Source organism: Crocuta crocuta, unplaced genomic scaffold, assembly GCF_008692635.1.
Source record: "Crocuta crocuta isolate KB4526 unplaced genomic scaffold, BGI_CrCroc_1.0 scaffold33, whole genome shotgun sequence".
NCBI lineage: Eukaryota > Metazoa > Chordata > Mammalia > Carnivora > Hyaenidae > Crocuta > Crocuta crocuta.
The window spans coordinates 899,615-920,285 of record NW_027529203.1 but is presented as its reverse complement, the minus strand read 5'-3'; the positions used below and the strand labels follow the sequence as shown (position 1 = coordinate 920,285).

General features: G+C 32.4%; 1 long non-coding RNA gene across 2 annotated transcripts in view; it reads right to left on the bottom strand.

Annotated features, from left to right (window-relative positions):
- Positions 1-1,139: 1,139 nt before the first annotated feature.
- The window catches only part of LOC144226836 (uncharacterized), a 165,882-nt gene continuing 146,350 nt past the window's right edge, over positions 1,140-20,671 (bottom strand). For both annotated transcript variants that reach the window (XR_013333753.1, XR_013333754.1), the window contains exons 4-5: positions 2,194-2,286; positions 1,140-1,398 (exon numbers count right to left, since the gene is read on the bottom strand). This is a non-coding gene — a long non-coding RNA (uncharacterized LOC144226836). The remainder of the gene's footprint in view (positions 1,399-2,193; positions 2,287-20,671) is intronic.

Below are 20,671 nucleotides of genomic sequence, written 5' to 3'. Positions count from 1 at the left end.
GCAGACCTAATACAGTACAACATAGCACTTAACACAGTGTTTTGATCAGCTAACAAATCACATTTTATAACATAATTTAGAAGCTACTATGATGATTGCTAAGTCAACCAGGATTGTTATAAAATTCCAACCATGATCAGTTTTTATGAGTCATTTCATTTCTCATTTTTCTGATGAGGAAACTTTAAGAAGGAATGTGTGTAGGTGAAACCACATGAATAGATCTACTATCTGTAGGTTGCAAATCTGCTCCAGCAGGTACCTAAATATTGTCCACATAGGCCATATCAGACATAGAACTTGGTTAATTATTACCTTATAGATGATGGGAGGGTATGATAGAGTTTTCCCCAGAGAATTGCTTTCATTTATATTATTACGTAAATTGAATTATTATTTGAACATTGGACACAACTCCTCAAGTTCTTCCATTTTTCTAAAATAAAGCACTAAATATACCTTTTTTCTCTATTATCAGTTTTTAATAGAATGATTACAATACAGGCAAATTGCCAAAGAAAGATGAAATGTATAAAAATTATCCTGGCTGCCCCACATTCCACATATTTATTTTAGAGAGTAAAGTTATTATTCTTCAAATAATTAGAATCTTAAATAGTGGTAATATTAGTTCAAGGTAAGGACTAAGCACCACAAGGGAAAACTTGCCACACTGTATACCCTTCGTAATTTATTAGCATCTTTAAAAGGCTAATTCTTTTCTTAGGTGTTGTTTATTTTGAGAAAGAGAGAGAAAAGAGGGAAAGTGAGCATGAGTTGGGGAGGGGCAGAGAGAGAGGGAGGGAGAATGCCAAGCAGGCTCCACACTGTCAGCGTGGAGCCTGATGCAGGGCTTAGACCCATGAGCCATGAGATAATGACCTGAGCCTAAACCAAGAGTCAGATGCTTAATGGACTGAGCCATGCAGGCACACCTAAAAAGCTAATTCTCTTTGCCTCTTTGATAACACTATCTGTAAGATATAAGCTTACGTTTGCTCTATCATTGAAATGTTTTATTCCCAGCAGTTCATGTTGTGAAGAAATATAAGACATGGCATTATCCTTTTAAGAATTTAAAATTCACACACAAATTCAATAATCATTTAATTTAATAATTATCCCAGTATATTCTTTAATTTGGTCTATAATTCACATACAGAGAATAACAACTAAGTCCTCCTTTAAGAAATGTGTTTAAACAGGGGTGCCTAGGTGGTTTAGTTGGTTAAGCGTCCGACTTTTGCTTAGGTCATGGTCTCGCGGTTCGTGGGTTCAGGCCCCGCTTCGGGCTCTGTGCTGACTGCCAGCTCGAAGCCTGGAGCCTGTTTCAGTCTGTGACTCCCTCTCTCTCTGACCCTCCCCTGCTCACGCTGTCTCTCTCTCTCTCGAGCTCTCCTAGAAATAAATAAAAACATTAAAAAAAAAAAAAAAGAAATGTGCTTAACCATTTTTTTTGAAATAGAGTAGGAAGTATTTTTGCTATATGTTACATTTAAATTTATATAAGGGACAAACTAGGACCTTAGTCATTGCTCTATGTTCCAGAAAGAACATAGAGAAGTCAAATACGAGATGTCCATTTTGCTATTTTGTTTCAGGTTTTCTAAGATCAGTCATAATTATGACAAGTGTTTATAGCTGGGCATGGTCAACTTACAGTTTTATAGGGTAAATGTAATTTCTTAATCTGGTAAACAAGGAAAACAAAGAGCAAAAACTATTTCATCAGCAATTGTTCAACATGAACAATTAAACCTACATAGATGTGTAGAGCAGAACAGTCTATCAAAATACTGTTGATGAGAAATAGTCCCAGTTTAACTTCATTCTTTTCATTATAGGCAGATTACCAACCTAAATGAGAACAATGTCAGAAGCTTGAGATAAAATATACACCCAGTAGGATGACTTCTGCATAAGTAATGATACCTGTGCTTGGAGATATTCAATGAAGTCACATACTTATTTTAAAAACACAAGAAAACATTAGTGTTTTAAAAGAAGATAGCACAGCCTTTGAGTAGATAAAGCAGTGTGTATTGCAGAAGAGAAAGAAATCTATTGTTTTAAATTTAGTAGAGTATAAAAATCTAGATTGATGAGTAGCTATAAAAAAAGTTGTCAAAATTTTCTTGGGTTTTCATTGTGATATTAAACCTAATACATAATTTAATAAGTTATTTATCTTACCTGGGAATGTGGCGAGGATATGCATAGACCAGAACTAGGCAGGTAGTTGAGAACTAGTGGGAAAATTCCTCAGAAGAATAACTGACCTTTCCCCTGCCAGGACATAAAACCATCAATCAACCCACCATGCCCTACTCACATGATGTATCTTATATCAAGAATGTCCAGACATCTTCACCAAGAGTCTATTCTTCTAGGGGAGATTCACAAAGTCCACTTTTTGTTTTGGGAATGGATAATTTCCATGCTAAGTAGTCCCAAAACTGGTATCCCAGACTAAGGAAATTCTTGCTTACCTTTCCCAAAGTAACTTGATCCCTGCCCTCTGTAGCATTTTTCAGTTATACATGTTTCTTTGAGAGAATCATTAATATGATAACCAAACGAGGAAGGAAATATCTACTTTCTAACTTTTGTGTTAGCTATCCATCATTATTATGATGTATATGCTACATGCCACTCGTCTATCAGTACAGAGAAGAATGGTAACAGTATTATTACCTATAACAATAATAATGACTCTTTTAGTTTTGCTCTCATTCTCATTATTAGAGCCTTTGAAAAACTGAATTGTTAACTTCACCTCTGCATCTTCTACCCAGAATTCTCTTTATTTTTTCCATAAACGTAGAATGTACTTTCTTATCATTTGACATTGTGTTCATCCATGAGACCTATGAACAGAAACTAAGATTGTTTCAATTCTAAATCTAGGGCTTAGAAAAATATGTATGTTTCCTCTTGCTTTCTTATGCTCCACATTGTCATGAAAAGAATATGCTCGCTGAATAAATGAACATAAAGGTCGTATTGTGTGGGTTTGCACCCAAGCTAAATTTTGGAGTAAAGACCAGTTCAGTCCATCCAAGTCAATCTGTGTCTGCTAACACTCACTGATATACAGCTCTGTGAATAAGATGGTTGCTATTTTAAACCATTGACTTTAGGAAGTAACTTCTTAAGCAGCAATAGCTAACTTGTTCTCTCTCTTCTTCTTTCTCATTCACACTGTCTTTTAATTTAAAATCAATTTTAAAATAATTTTATGTTGTGCCAATTCTCTTGGCATTATGGTGCTTTGGATTCTGATAGCGAAATTATACCAGCAGATGGGGGAATAGAATCTTATAGGTAGAAGAAAAATCTTCCCTTTTCCACAAATGATGTGATGACTTTCACAGATCTTTTAGCAATTTCACTAGCTGATGCTGATTTCCAAAAAAAGTCTCTGAAACTTCTATGTATGACAAAGGGGAACAATTTAAATTATATTAAAAGAAAAACTGCTTTGCAGTATGTGCATTGAGGATATTATTGATTCTGAATAGTTTCATCTCATTAATTTTTCAAATATTTTTCACTATGGAAAGAAAGCAAATCCTTGGATTTCCTAAAGCTCAAATCATCTTCAATATTTTACATGGCACTTTTATTAGACAGTCAAGAAACTATGGATACATTGTTCTATTCTTGTTTTATTGATCAGGAAAGCTAAGCATAAAAATGTTAAACAATTTTCTCCAAACAAAGGAAGCACCCAGGAATTATGATGCCTTCAAAATTTCAGTTTCAATTCAGTGTCCACTATGTACAATTTCTGGTGAAGTTGAAAAGTATACTCTCTGTGAGAACAGTCAAAACATTTTATAGTCCTTTATAAATCCTTTTACTTCCCTATGAGATTGGAAAATCAAAATGTTTTATAGATAGCACAATGAATCACAGTGTTTGTGCTATATTTACAAAATGCTTAATTATCAAAACCATCCCCATGAAATTCTTTACCCTAAGTATTTGCAAAACATCATTTCTAGCTAAAAAGATTTCAGTATTGTAGAAGTCAACATTGAAATTCAACTACTTATGTATATATTTTTCTTATGAGACTGCCATACATTTTTTAAAGTTAAACTATTATACATTTCTTTAAAGTCTTATTAAGTTATATGATTTTAGAATCAAGCAATGCAAATTTTTGAATAGCCAAAATTTTTAAAGTTTATTTATTTATATTGAGAGAGAGAGAGGGAGAGAGAGAGAGCACAAGAAGCAAGTGCTGGGCAGAGAGAAGAGAGACAGAATCCCAAGCAGGCTCTGCACCAACAGCACAGAACCTGATACAGGGCTCCAACTCACAAAACAATGAGATCATGACCTGAGCAAACATAAGAGTTAGGTACTTAACTGACTGAACCACTCAAGTGCCCTGAATAGCCAACATCTTTAAACACTTTTGTTTTAAATATCTACAGATATAAAGTACTCAAATTCAATTTCTGAAAGGAAAACTCAAGTAACTTTAGAGTAAGCACCACAAAGAAAAATAGGAAATAAATATTTTGAATAAAATCAGTTCAAAACAAAATTATTAATCATAAAAATGCCATAACTTATTTCTAGTGACTAGTTCACCTAAAATACTGAAAAGTATTAAATTCTAGTCTTACAAACTATCTTCTTCATCATAGTAGCCTGAATTTACTATTGTTTCTTCATCAAAATTTAGTAAAATGTTAAATTTAGCAAGTATTGAGGATAGTCATGACTAATGTTCAAAAGAGGCCTAAGGGATATTTTTTCTATTTTTTAGTCCTTTAATAATTTTCCTTGAATGTTTATGATTGTACAGTATATCCTATTTGAAGATCTTCTCAGAGTGAGAGGCAACAAATGCTAGAGATTTCAGGAAAGTGGCAAATCTCTGAATGTTTTACCATGGAGAATGTGCAAAGAAGCAAACTTAGGTCACATAGGGAGACTCTGAAACAACTACAAAACATTGGTACAAATCATGAATAACCAAGTGATTTTATACTTCCAAGTGAAAAACATGGGCATAGTACTAGATTAATTCAGGTTTCACCCTCACTTGATGGGTTATCTGGAAAGCAAGAGGGTTGAAAGTTAAGTAAAGAGAGTTGAAGTGAGGAATTGTGAGATCTTGTTGGAAAATAACAGTAGAATGGAGCAAATAGAGTTATGGAAAAGATTGTGTGGAAATAATTCGATACTACCATTAAGTCAAGAAATAGTGAGAGAAGAGTAAGAGAGACAGAAAATAAGTTTTACTTGGAAGATTGGAGTTAGTGTTTTGTAGTGGAGGTGTTTGATAAAGTTAAGTGAATGCTATTAAAGCTAGGTGAGAAAATGTTATGAATATTCACATTAACAATCAAAAACCATACAATGGCTTTTTTGTTGTTGTTGTTGCAGGACAAATATTTTGGCATACTGCTCATAATATACCTACCATTGAAGGCAGGATACAAATTAAATAATTCATAGCATATTAAACATTGTTCTTCGAGTTTATTATTTAGGTGAAAGGAATACACTAAAAATGTGATTAAACAAATTTTCGTTTTTAAATTAGAGATATTTTATGACCTGAATATATCACTGCAACTTGCTTTCTGTTCCTCTATTCTATTCTTTTTCTTCCTCCCTTTCTCTTACAAACATTATTCATAGTTCCATATTACCACCAAACTTTTCTCCAGGCTTTTCCACATTTGGAGAGGGACTGTTGGTATCCTAGGACCTTCTATGGGTAAGTAATTACTGCAGTAAAACTCACACAGGATCATACTTCCCTTATAAAGTTATATTAAGCCTAAAATAGTTATTGATTATTTATTAAGGTAGTATTATGTGTTTTGAATAGGAGAGAGAAAATTAAAAAGTAGAAAGGAACTGGCCATAAATATGAGAATAAGAAACAAGATGTGTAATGGAGCAACCCTACACAGAAAACACAGCTATCCATCACTTACAGCTACTATACACAAAAGGTATTTTATTGATTAATAAAACAGTTTTTAATGCTTATTTATCCATTTTGAGAGAGAGAAAGAGCATGAGTGGGGAAGGGGCAGAGGGCGAGGCAGAGAATCCCAAGTAGGCTCCATGCTCTCAGCACAGAGCCTGATGTGGGGCTCGAGTCCACAATGGGTGAGATCATGATCTGAGCTGAAGGCAAGAGTCAGATGCTCAACTGCCGGAGCCACCTAGGTGCCCCTATACTTTTATATTTTTATTATTTATGTTATGTTTATTATGTATCATATTATGTGGTCTATAGTAATTATATAAAATGTATATAACATACATTTTATGTGTTATTTTTTTCACTCATGGCACATTTTAAATTATATGTTTAAATTAGTATATCATTGTACATTTAAAATACTGTGAAACATAAATGTAAAAGAAATTGCATGAATTTAACATATATGATTGCACATGACTATATATATGAACCACATATAAAATATATGGTCAATGAAACACCAAAGACACAGTTCATGAAAGAAGTAATGGATAACCAGGATTTCATTACAATTAAACACTTCTGCTCTGTGAAAGACACTGTCCAGGGAATGTGAAGACAGGCCACACACTGGAGACAAATATTTGCAAAAAACTTATCTGACGAAGGACTTTTATCCAAAGTATACAAAGAGAGCTTAAAAGTCAACAATAAGAAAACAAACAACCTCAAATGGGCCAAAAATTTAAACAGACATCTATTTTTTAAACATTTTTTATCGTTTTTATTTAGTTTTGAGACAGAGCCTGAGCAGGGGAGGGGCAGAGACAGAGAGAGAGGGAGACACAGAATCTGAAACACGCTCCAGGCTCTGAGCTGCCAGCACAGAACCTGATGCCAGGCTCAAACCCACAAATCACGAGACCATGACCTGAGCCGAAGTGGACACTTAACCGACGGAGCCACCCAGGCACCCCAACAGCCATCTATTAAAGAAGATATACACATGGCAGATAAGCATATCCAAAGGTGCTCTACATTCTATGCCACGAGGAAATGCAAATTAAAACAACATGAGATACCATCCACACCTATTAGAATGGCCAAATCCTAGGATACTATCAACACCAAATGCTGGTGAGGATGAGGAGCAACAGGAACTCTCATATAATTCTGGTGGAATACAAAATGACACAGTCTCTTTGGAAGACAAAACTAAGCATACAATCTAGTATTTGTGTTTCTTGGTATTTACCCAAAGTAGTTGAAAAACATATGTCCACATAAAAACCTCACACAGATGTTTATAACAGCTTTATACATAATTGTCAAAACCTGAAATCAGCCAATATGTCCTTCAGTAGGTAAATGGATAAATGATGGTACATTCAGACAACAGAATATTATTTAGTGCAAAAGAGAACAGAGCTATCAACAATGAAAAGACATGGAGGAAGTTTAAATGCCAATTACAAAGCCATTCTCAAAAGATTATACACTGTATGATTAAAAATAAATGACATTCTGGAAAAGGCAAAACTAGAGACATTGTAAAACAATCAAGTGTCAGAGCTTGTGGAGCAGGGAGAAAACAGAGGATTTTTAGGGTAGTGATTCTACTCTGTATAGTACTATAATGGTGTATACATGTCATTATACATTTACCAAAACCCACAGAATGGATAACTCCAAGAGTGGACCCTAAGATAAACCAGACTTTGGGTGATAATAATCTATCAATATGGGTTTATTAATTATATGAAATGCACCACTCTGGTGCAGTATTTTGATAGTGGGGAGGCTGTGCACATGTGTGGGGAGGAGATATATAGGAAATTTCAATATTGTCCCTTCAATTTTGCTATGAATTTAAATTTGCTCTGAAAGATAAATTTCATTTAGGAATATAGAGTTTGAAAATATATCAGATTTCTCCTCTTCTATTAAAATGCATTTTAATATTATATCACTAAAACTGGATCTAGTACAACCATTAATTGAAATTCATGTATCTTACTTAAAACATTATATGAATTATATTATATTTATTCCATTGACATATAATCTACTTGTAGGAGGAAAATGCTTTTTCCACACTCTTATGGAACTAGTTAGATATTACAAATTAGAGGCCTTGCAATTGAAACTAAGGGTTTCTGTTGAAGCCAAATGATTACTAAATATGAACCTTGTCTGATATTTTCATTTTTCTTTTTAATGTGTTTTCTATTTTCTGCATTATTTCTGAATTTCATTTAAAAATATAAAAAACCAGGGGCACCTGCGTGGCTCAGTCAGTTAGGCATCTGACTTCAGCTCAGGTCATCATTTCATGGTTTATGAGTTCGAGCCCCACGTTGGGCTGTGTGCTGACAGCTCAGAGCCTGGAGCCTGCTTTGGATTCTGTGTCTCCCTTTCTCTCTGCCTCTCTCTTGCTTGCACTCTGTCTCTCTCTTTCAAAAATACATAAACATTAAAAACATTTAATGTATATATGTATATATATATAAACTATAGACGACTGTTAGACTTTCCTGGATATCATTATTTGGTTCAGATTGAATCTAAAGGGTTGGGTTTTGTTGGTAAGTACAAAACAGTATTTGAACATATTTATTTTTAACATAATTATATACACATTAAAAACAATTATTGATTTGACATCCATGTTATAGATAAAAACAAAATGGCAACTTTTATTCATCAGTCATTTAATTGTGGAACAACTTTTAGTGATGTAAAAGAAAAAAAGTGTATTTAAGTTTTACTTAAAAGATTATTGGAAATGGAAAGCTTTCTCCTCAAAGCTACCTCTCTTATCCTTATTTATATCTTCCACAGTTATGATAGCAAATTATTTATTTTTATTTAAATTGCCATAAATAAGCAATGGATCAGGTCAGATTATGGATGAAAGATTAAACAGATAATCCCTCAGATTTTACTCATTTCAGTTTTGTAATAACATCATATGGTTGTCTATTAATCTAACAATTTAATCATAGAATGACTATATTTTAATAGATTATTCCGAATATTTCTTTACTCTCAGTTAAGTATAATTTTAAGAGACTACTATGGAAAACCCAAGTCTTGGGATGCCTGGGTGGCTCAGTCAGTTAACTGTCCAACTTCAGCTCAGGTCACATTCTGTTTGAGCCCCACATCCGGCTCTGTGCTGACAGCCTGCTTCATATTTGTGTCTCTCCGTCTCTCTGTCCCATCCCAACTCTTGCTCTCTCTCTCTTTCTCAAAAATAAACATTAAAAAATTTTTAAAAATTTAAAAAAATTAAAAAAAATTAAAAAAAAAGAAAGCCCAAGTTTTTGCCAGTTACCTTGAGAAGCACTAGGATACAAAAATGAACTCTAGGGGACCTGGATAGCTCAGTTGGGTAAGCGTCCATCTTTTGATTTAGGCTTACGTTATAACCTCCCAGTTTCTGAGAGTGAGCCCTGTGTGCTGAGGTCTGTGCTGACAGTACAGAGCCTGCTTGGGATTCTCTGTCTCCACTCTCTCTTCCCTTCCCCTGATCTATCTCATGTGTGCTCACTCTCTCTCTGAAAATAAATAAACATTAAAAAAATAAGCTATAGATATTGAATCTAGATTATCCTGATGAACCTAATAATACTCCTCATTTTTTTGTTCCATGTAAAATTTACTTTGGGAGTACTTACGACTAAAAATATATATAGCTTTTTTTTAAATTGTATTTATTATCCCCCAGTTTACTGCAGTAAAAAAAAAAAAAGCAAACCCTCAGAGAAGTGCGGTAAATAGGGTATTACATATAGTTTTTATTGATTTGCTTTCTCAGACAGAACTTCTAATTACTTTCACAAGACACTGATTGAAAATGCAATTTTTTCCTTCAACTTCAGATGTGCTCTTGCTGTTTTAATGTTTATAAGGGTAACAGATGATCATGTTCCTAAACTTCCACGCAACCATCCGGCCAAGAACATTTAAAGAAGAAACAGTTTTCATTTATGTCAACTACCAATGCCAATCATATTGGAATAAACTAGACATTCTGTTCTTAATAAGAAGAGTATATTATTGTTGATATTTTAAGCTATGGTATATATGAATTATAAGAATGTCAAGAAATCACTTCTCATCTAAATGAATATAAATTTTATAGAAGGACAGATCATTAATATAAATAAATGTCAAGATATTTTCATGCCATTTTAGAGTTCATTATTGATGAAAATTAAAACATTATAAACTTATTAAAATTCATAATTTATTTTTACTTATAATACCTAATATTTAGTATTGATGTAATTGTCCTGTAGATATTATTTTAGTCTTATTAGTATACAAGGATAAAGATTGTCCTTTCTTCCCTCATAGGAAGTCATGTAGAGAAAGAAAAGCTGTTTGAAGAAGAGTGTGCTAAATAACTCAAAGGTGTTATAAAATGAGCATCTACTCTTCACCTGTTCTTTGAGTTAAGCGGACATTTCATGAATCTTACTGAAGTGCATTCTCTCCTCAAGGTTGTGTTCTTTCTTGTTTGAAATTTAACATCATTTCTGGTCCGTAACCCCAACCCCAATACAAAAACATTTAATCTATTTAGAGTCTGGTTTTAAACACTAATAGCTTTACATAAGTTATTTTTCTCATTATTTTTGTAATGCAGTGAAGGATATAATCTGTAGGTTTTACCTCTCTCAATACGAACAGTTTTTGTACAGTATGGAAACAACTTATTAAGTGCAAAATAGATCCTCATTTGATTGTGAAGGGGTGCAGGATGAGATACCCCAAAATGTGACATTTTGGCATAAAGATTATTTCAAGTTAAAAGTAATAAAAATTGAAAAGATGCAGGGAAAAGCTCTCTGGATTACCCATAAGGGCTTAAATTTACATTGGAAAGAGCCTGTAACATAAAGAGCTATTAATAGAGGCTCCTGTTTATCAAGTAACTTGTCTGCCTAATAGAGCAAACTTGTTTTACTCCAAACATCCCGTTTTACCTTCTGGCTAGTGAATTTTCTCTCCTTTGTGACCTAGCCCTACCCTTTTCCTTATCTAAGCTTCCTGTTTGTTGCCTTCTTGTTTTTGGAATTTCATGTCTGTGCAGATTCTCTGTACATATGCCTATTCAATTTGATTTTCCTCCTGTTAATCTATTTTATGTCAATTTGATTCTAAGTTCAGCTAGAAAAACCATAGGGCAGGGGCACCTGGGTGGCTCAGTTGATTAAGCATCTGACTCTTGATCATGATCTCACCGTTCCTAAGCTCATGTCATGATCTTATGGTCAAAGAGTTTAAGCCCCACGTTGGGCTCCATGCGGACAATGTGGAACCTGCTTGGCATTTTCCCTCTCCTTCTCTCTAAGCCTCTCCCCAGCTTGTGCACACACATACACTCAAATAAATAAATAAATAAATAAATAAATAAATAAGGCAAAGTTCTCTCCTCAATGTAGGAGTTCTCTCCTCCATATGGCAGAGAAAGATCTTCCTCTCTGACAATTGATCATTGCATTCATCCATGTAATGAGTATTACTGCCATGAAAAATACTCATGTTCCTTAGTTGCCAACTAGAAAATTATGACATATTTTACATGTAAATAAATTTAAAATAGGTATTAAATACTTTACAGTAAATGAACTAGCTATAATCTCAGTTAAAATGTAAAAATAGTCTGTCTTTAAGTAACTTACAAATATTCAAATAATAGTCATTGAACTATTACATTAAAAATAGTCACATTTTCCTTAAGGTAACTGCACGTCTTCTAATCTACACTATACCACATGTATTTTTTTAAGCAAACTTCATCCCCAGTGTGAAGCCCAATGTGGGGCATAAACTCATGGCCCTGGGGGTCAAGACATGAGCTGAGATCAAGAGTTGGATGCATAACTGACCGAACCACTCAGGTGCCCCTATATCTATTTTTTAAAATAAATTACACGTGAGTTTGGTTATTGTAAGATATGGAAACCAAGAAAAACAACAATGAAGCATTAATAGAAAGATAATGAAATAAGATGTCCATATAGAAGATTTATAGACTGGATAAAAAATAATAGTAAAGCAAATCAACTATACTTTGTCTGCAAAAGAATAAAACAATAACTCACAAAAATAAATGGAAATGATGATCAATTATATATCAACAAAAAGAAAAAAGCATCATGGCATTATCACCAATAATAAAGAAATAAAGATAGAAAAACAAAACAAAACATCAAAAATTTATTTTATATTATTGACTACAAACTAAATATAATAAAACAATAATAAACTGTAGCAGGTTTCTCCCACAGAAGTTGTGACACTGAGGCTTTTCTTTCCAGGAAGTTTATTATTTGTGCCAGCACGGGCTCAGTTGGGTTCATACCCCAAAAATTGAGCCCCAAACACTTCATGGTGTAGCCTTTTATGCATTTCTACATCTCTGTCTCCCATATATGGGTAACCCATAGACATACAGTCTGATTGGGTAGTCTCATGTTACAGGGTCATGAGGGATATCACATATGCACATAACCAGGTTGCCTTCCCTTATCTTGAGGTCTTTTCTTACCACATTCTTAGGGAGGTGACTCTACCACAAAATCATGTGTTAACAGTCTAGCATTAAATACCTTTAAAAAAAAAAAAAGAAACAGGGATATATTTATTTTACCCTCCAACAAACAAAACAAAACAACAAATAAACCAAGAAGTAAAAAGTATTGTACTGTATCGTATCAGGGTACAATAAAAAAATAGACAAATAAATGTCTTGCTTGAAACCTCCAAATTCTAGGTAAAAAAAAGACATTAGTCTTAAGTGCAAAGTACTTACAGACAAAATTTTCAAAAATACATAGAACTGATTAGAAAGAACACTAAATATTTGCTTGGCAATACTCCTTAACTTACCATACACATACATTTTCATAACACATGAAAGCATAATAATCTATAAAAAATGATTGTGGAAAATCAAAGCTAAACTCTTTCCACATGCCAAACTTCAATTGGTATTCCAGTGGATTAAAAAAGCAAATATAAAAAGAAACCAGAATCACACTTTAAAATGATTAATCTCTCTCTGGAGTTGGGAAAGGGTTTCTAAGAAACCAAGCAAAGATAGTAGCCATATGGTTAAAAAAAATTAAGAGAAAGTACAGCATAAAAAATTTTAAAAGTGTATGTTTAACCAAATACACAATTTTATCTATAATAAATTTAAAGTATAAGATCCCACAGGGGAATGCCATTTCTATTAATTTTATGAAGTTATTTTTTTCTTTTTAAGCTCAGGATCAAGTTTTGAATTATTTTAATGTTTATGTATTTTTGAGAGAGAGAGAGTGATAGACAGACAGAATCTGAACCAGGCTCTAGGCTCTGAACAGTCAGCACAGAACCCAACATGGGGCTTGAATCCACAAACCACGAGGTCATGACCTGAGCCGTAGTTAGATGCTTAACTGACTGAGCTAGTCCCTCAGTATCAGGTTTTTAAACAGATAATTTTTCTTTGCTGTCTCTTTGAGGAATGAATGTATTTCTAGTTGACTCATAAGAACTAGAGTTCTTTATAGTCCAGCATTATGTGAGGTATTCTTTGGAACTTCCACTAGAACAAGTCCTGAGCTTTGTCTCTGAAACATAGTTACTGAAAACCAGTCCCAAACAACCAGGATTATAGATGTCTGCAAGGCATTTCTCTATATTCAAATACCTATGTTTTCTTTGCTTTTGCCATCTAATTAATTTGAATATAACTGCAAGCTCATCTCTACATTTAAAGAAATTTTAAGCAGGATCATTAACAGGATATTTATGTTGCCAAACTTCAAGAGAAAACTCCATATTTTTTCTTTTTAAAAAAAGTGAACTACTAAAATTCATTATCAATAATTAAAACAAAATTAGAAAAAATCCTATTTGCAACATATGTAAAAATCCAAAAGTTGAAATTCCTAATACTTAGGAGACTTTGCAAATATCTAAAACATTTTCATTCACTGAACATGAAGACCAACATATGAAATTACTTATTTTCATGAATCATGATAATTTGCCAATATCATATTATGATTTTAAATTGACATAAATAATATTTAGGGTTTAGAAAATTATATTACTCTGTCTTTTCTATCTGAAGACTAAGTGAAATGATAAATACGGACTTATTTGTAAGCTATTATAATTATGTAATATATCGGACCAATTTGGAATCAACTATTTTAAATAATACTGAAGAGCACAGATGACCTCTTTTGCATTACGCATGTATGTATGTGCACCATATTCCTAATTTTAATTAGCTCACCATTTTTATGTAACAATTTTTTTCAATGTTTCCGAAATATTCCTCTAGTATAGCATGTCTGTCTTTCCATGCTATATAAATTTACTTCTTAATCTGCATCATGTTGTTAGTTCACATTCATTCCAATCTGGAAATGTAAAACTTGACTACTTCTTGTTAAGTTTTAATACAATCTTCATCAATAGATGGGCCACTGCTATGTAATTGGTTTTTATGTAGAACTTCGGCATTATTATGAGATTGTACTTTATCTTGCATGACAGTGGGTGAAAGATTGCATAACTCCCATTTGCTTTAAGAAGAACTCTGGCTAGCTGACACAGCTGTTATGATAATGGTAATTTGGTGCTGAATGAGAAAGGAGCTATCCAAGGAGAAAATTTCCATAACTATTGCATCTAATATCAGATGTAAGAACTAATTTTCTCCCATAAACTGCATCCAAAATATTTTGTTAAGCTCAGGGGCAAGAATAATATGGCAATATATATTTTTAAATCTATATACTTACCATTAGCTTCTACAATTCTTTTGTTCACCTAGTACATTTTCCTGACATATTTTAGTTACAATGAATTGGAAAAAACTCAAAGAAATGTAAATCCAGACCTTTCTAATCGCATCCATGGTAAACTATTTACACAAGCACCTGTGCGCGCGCACACACACACACACACACACTGTTATAGATAATGAAAAAGTCCATTGAAGAATAGAATTAACTGTGCTGACTGCCAGCTCAGAGCCTGGAGCCTGTTTCAGTCTGTGACGCCCTCTCTCTCTAACCCTCCCCTGCTCACGCTGTCTCTCTCTCTCTCTCTCCTAGAAAAAAATAAAAAACATTAAAAAAAAAAAAGAATAGAATTAACTTTCCATAGACATAACTAATATATATTATGGAAGAATGGTTTAATATCTCTCAAAAAATAAATGATCATTTCCTATCCAGTTTTCTTTGAAAGGGTATAAATATATACACATAAGTAATTATCATGTAGTTATCATTTTAAAAAGAACATTTCAAAAGAGTACAAATCACATATTGAATTGACTGTTTTGGAGAGTATAAACTCCTTAGAATCTGAAACTGTATGGGTATATTATTTTTCTTTTTTTAATCAGTTATGCAGCAAAAATTTAGCTAAGATTACCATAAATATCAGGATATATGGGTATATATTCTAAAGTACACACTCTGTAGCAAATATATGGTGGATAATATGCTGCACATAAATGGTAAAATCTCCAAGAAAGTTAACATATTTGTGATGTGTCTCCTAATCAGATGGAGGCAGTCCAGTTGGATGGAAGACAGTGGTGTGGGCAATGAAAGAATTCCCCAGAGTCAGGACAAAGGAGACTGAAGTTTACTGGATACACCTCATGGATGGCAGACAGGACAACAGAAGAGAAACTGCCTGCAATAAGGCAATGGTGAGGGACTACAGTTATAGGGCAGAGTGAAGGAGTATGGGAATTTATGGAATTTCCCCTTTTTTTGGTAATCTTATGAACTGTGCCTGTTTGTAATTAGTCAGTTAGGGCATGGATATTTCTAGGTGGGCCACATTAAGTGAGCCTGTTTGCATTGCCTGTTTGCATTCAGCTGAGAGGTCACCATGGACCATTTTATCTTACTCAGGTTTCCATCGCTCAAGCTTGTTGCCTAAAAGTGGCCTCAAGTATTTGCTAACCAAATATAACATCAAGTATAGATTCCAGCATTCATACAATACTAAGACAACAACAAATCCTGCAAATTCAATCTTGCAAGTACAAAGGGCCCCAGTAACACTTCAGACTTTCAACTGAGATGTGTGAGGTATTTGAATATGCCATATAAGTAAAGGAAATATTAGTAATACCCTCAAGGTAATCTCCTACTTTTGTACCCATCTGCAAAAAGAATTAAATTGTCTCTGAAGGATGATGACTTCATCCAAAGGAATTAAATTTTCTCTGAAAGAAAGTAACTTGACACAAAGTCTTACATTAAATAAAAAATAAATTACTAGATTTACCAAAACATTGAACCAAATGGTTAGACATAAAGAAAAGATGAAAGAAATAGATATACATATAGGTAATCCAATTTACTGGAGAAAAAATAAAACAGCTATGGCTAATATTTTAAGAAAGTATATTTTTTTAAAATAATGAATTTTGCTAAAAAATCAGAATTTTAAAAATATAATGGAAATGCTAGAATTAAAAAAATACAGAAACAAAAATTAGAAGCAAAATGAATACAGTAAAACAAATATTAGTGAACTGGAAAATATAAGAATAAATTGTTCAAGTTGAAGCAAAGAATAATAGATAAAAATAAATCAATAAATTCTAGGCATGTGTGAAATATTGCAAAATTTGGATATTATTATAGATAGACTTCCAATAGGATAGAAGGAAATGCATGCCATATTAATATTTGATAGATTACTAGGAAACCAATTTTCCAAAACTGATATTTAACAACAACCAAAGAGGGAAAACATGAAGAAAACTATGTATCTTAGTATATATGAAAACAAATATATGTTCTATATATTATGTTCATATCTATATATATTCATTTCAAAGACCAATAATAAGCCTGAGAACTTACCTCTGAATAGAAAGAATATTAATAATAAGAGCATAAAGCAATCTTTTAAAGTATGAAAGAAAATTATTGTCAATGTAGAATTCTATATCCAGTAAAAATAACATACAGTAAAAAAAAAAAGGTTAAAAAAATCAATGCACAGTTTTTTTACAATACTGAGAGAATTTAACATCAGCATATATATAATATAAGAAAATTAGAAAACAGGGTACTCTGTCAGAATGATAATTATATGAAAGCATGGGAATTCAAAAAGAAATAAAAAGCATGTTGTAAAACCTGAAATGATTATTGGTTTTGTCAAGCAATAAAGATAATGTGGTGAGCTGTTAGCACAGAGCCTGCCACGGGGCTCAAACTCACAAGCTGTGAGATCAGGACCTGAATCAAAGTCAGATGCTTAACTGACTGAGACACGCAAGTGCCCCAGAATTGATTTTATAAAACTATATGCCGCTCACAAGAAACGTGAACAAATGTATTGTTAACAAAAGGGAAGAAAATAGGATTCTAGTAAAATTCTCACTAAAAGGATATAAAATTCTAAACTAAAAGAATCCTTGATGTCATGTAAAGTCTATATTTAAGACAAGAAATACTAATAGAGATGAGAAGGGGCATTTCACAAGTATAAAACAACCAATTTAACACTAAATATAACCATCATAAAACTAATTACCTAGTAACATAGTCTACATATTTCTGGAACAAAATTTTATAACATAAGATATAGATAAAACTTCAACTATAATTAGAGATTTTAAAATGTCTTTTTAAGTAAAGTTTACATTGTTAAGTAATTGCTGGAATACATGTAGCCCACACATGCAGACACACACACATACACACACAGCTCAAATGCAAAATTAGTGAGTGTGTAAACATTTTGAATAATACAATTAAAACTTGACCACATTTCAACCCAAACTTCAAAATACATTCACTTCAAACAAACAGGAAATTTTGCCAAATTCACTAAATACCTACAAGCAAGAATCAGGCTGATAAATTTTCCCAGCTGCAAACACGAAACATAGTTCATAGAAAGGAAGAACAGATGACTCAGATGATGATCCAAGAGCAAAGATGGACAGTCCACGTTGCCAAATTGGGCACTAGTAAAGGCCTCTTCTTCATTCCCTGGGCTCTGAAGAAATAAGTCTGAGCAAGTTTCAAATTTTCTGAGGAATAATGAGTAGTATATGCTTTCATTCTTCTGTTTATTAAATAAAAGTGGCTCTCGATATTATCTTGTCCCTGCCTCACTCTTGGGATTTTAGAGTATGGTGGTATTTTTATTTCATAGGTCTCTAAGTTGAGGCTTATGAGAAACTGCAAATCTTGAACAAGATGTGAATTGCCTCATCCATTTTTGGAAAATGTTTTATATAATAAGGTACTGAACCCTAATCATGTTTCATGTAGTATTATGATAAACTTTTGGAAAAGACAGTGAGCACACATGTGCATGGTACTAATATAAACAATTATGTCCAGGATATAGAATGTTTTGGATTAGAAATCCTGGCCACAATATTTTGAAGCATTTCTTATTATGAAGAATCTATTTTTCTAACTCAAGATTGTGACATGGCCCTGTGACTTGTTTTGTGTGCAATAATAAACAAATATTAAGACTAATGTTCGCCAAAAGATAACAGAAGCCAGAGGATGATAAAATTAGATGTTTAAATACTGAAAGAAGAAAAATAACCTATTAGCCTATTGCTTTAAAATATCCTACAGTAATAAATAAAATAAATGAATCATAAAGTCAGTGAATTTACAACCAGCAGATTCTTAATGTAAAAATAGCTTTAAAATTTTGCTTTATGCTAAAGAGATGATAATGTTACCTTTATCTAGGAAGGAATGAAGAGTATTATAAATTGTGACTACATGGAAAATTATTTTTAAAAATTTCCTTTTTTTTCCAATTTACTTAGGGAACAATTAGTATGTGAAGAAAAAATAATAACTTATGGAACATAGAACTGACATAGAGTGAAATAAACAACATTCCATAAAGAACAAAGTAAGTAAATGGGAGCATACTGTTGCAATGTTCTTATGTCATACACAAAATGGTATTAAGTCACAGGTATCTGTGATAATATGAAAGTGTATATTATAATCCTATCACAATATTTAAAAACTTAAACATAGATCTATAAAGATAAAAATGTTACTGAAAATAAAATGATATTTAAAAAGGAAAAATTAAACAACAAAGAAAGTATACTTTAATACTAAAAAAGGCAGAGGAAGAAAAAGAAAAAAATAGATGGGACAATTATAAAACAAATATTGAGGACATTAATTAAATCCATTATTTTCAATAACTGATTAAATATGAATTGCTTAATTTTCTAGGAAAAGAAAAAAGAGACCATCAACTTGGATGAAAGAGCAAGGGCCTCAAATCTGCTGTTTAAAACAGTTACATGTTACACTAATATTTACGTTAAAAGTTAAAAAGAAAAAAAACAAAAAAATATATTTTAGGAAAACATTAATGCAAAGAAACATGAAGTGGTATATTCGAACCTGAAAAGGAGACTTTAAGAAAAAAAAAACATTCTCTGAATACCAGAATACTAGGGACATTTTATAATAAAAAAATTTCAATTCATCAAGATGATGTAAAAATCTTAAATATTTTATGTAATATATAATATAGCTTTAAATTTGACAGAATTGGGGAAATATATCATAAATCTGTATTTATACTTAGAATTTTATCATTTCTCTGTCCATATTTGATAGAGAAATTAGACAGACTCTTGGTAAGGGTTTGGAAGATTGAAGGAACACTTTCAATCTACCTTATTTACATTTACAAAATATGTTAACATGAATAGAATAAAAATTCTTTACAATTAAACATGAAACAAAAGACTTAGATACTGCACAGAAGATATTGGGAGAACTATGATTATATGAAAACATGATCAAAATACTTTTAGTCTTCAGAAAAATGTAAATTAAACACTATCATACATCCACTACAATTGTTAAAATTAAAATTATAACAGGCAAATATTTGTGCAGTTGTAGAGCAACTGGAATTCTCTTGCCTTGCTGGCAAGAGTGTATAATGCTATGGTTGTTTAGATAATTGTTTGGCAGTTTCTTATAAAATTAAACATACACTTATACTATGATGAACAATTCCACTCCTAGGTATTTACCAAGATATTAACAACAAGAAAACAGTCATGTCCACAAAATACTAGTTCAAAAATGTTCATAGAAACTTTATTCATAGTAGACCAAACTGGAAACAACCCAAATTCAAATTCAAATGCCTATGAATTTCAACCCTAGGTATTCCTCCTCCCTATTTCTTCCCCCACAAAATACTAAGTTCCCACAACCCTATGCAAAAGAGCTAATATCCATCGGAGGAGAATGGAGAAACAGATTGCTTTACATTCATATAATCAAATATTACTCAGCAACAAAAAAGGGGACAAAATATTGACATAAGCACACATCAGGTTTAATCTCACAGACATTATGTTGAGAGCAAGAAAAAAGTTGCAAACTGAGAATGTTCACCATGTTTCAACATCTAAGAACAGGCAGTAATAATCTTATTTAGGATCTTAAAATTAAAAGAAAAAAAACAACAAAAAAACAAAGTTCCCTAGTGACAGTTGGGGAAGGAGATGGGGAACATTGCCTAGAAAGAGACAGGACACAGTTTCTGGGTAATGGGGATATATATATATATATACACATCTATATATATATATAGATGTATATACATCTATATATATATATAGATATATATACA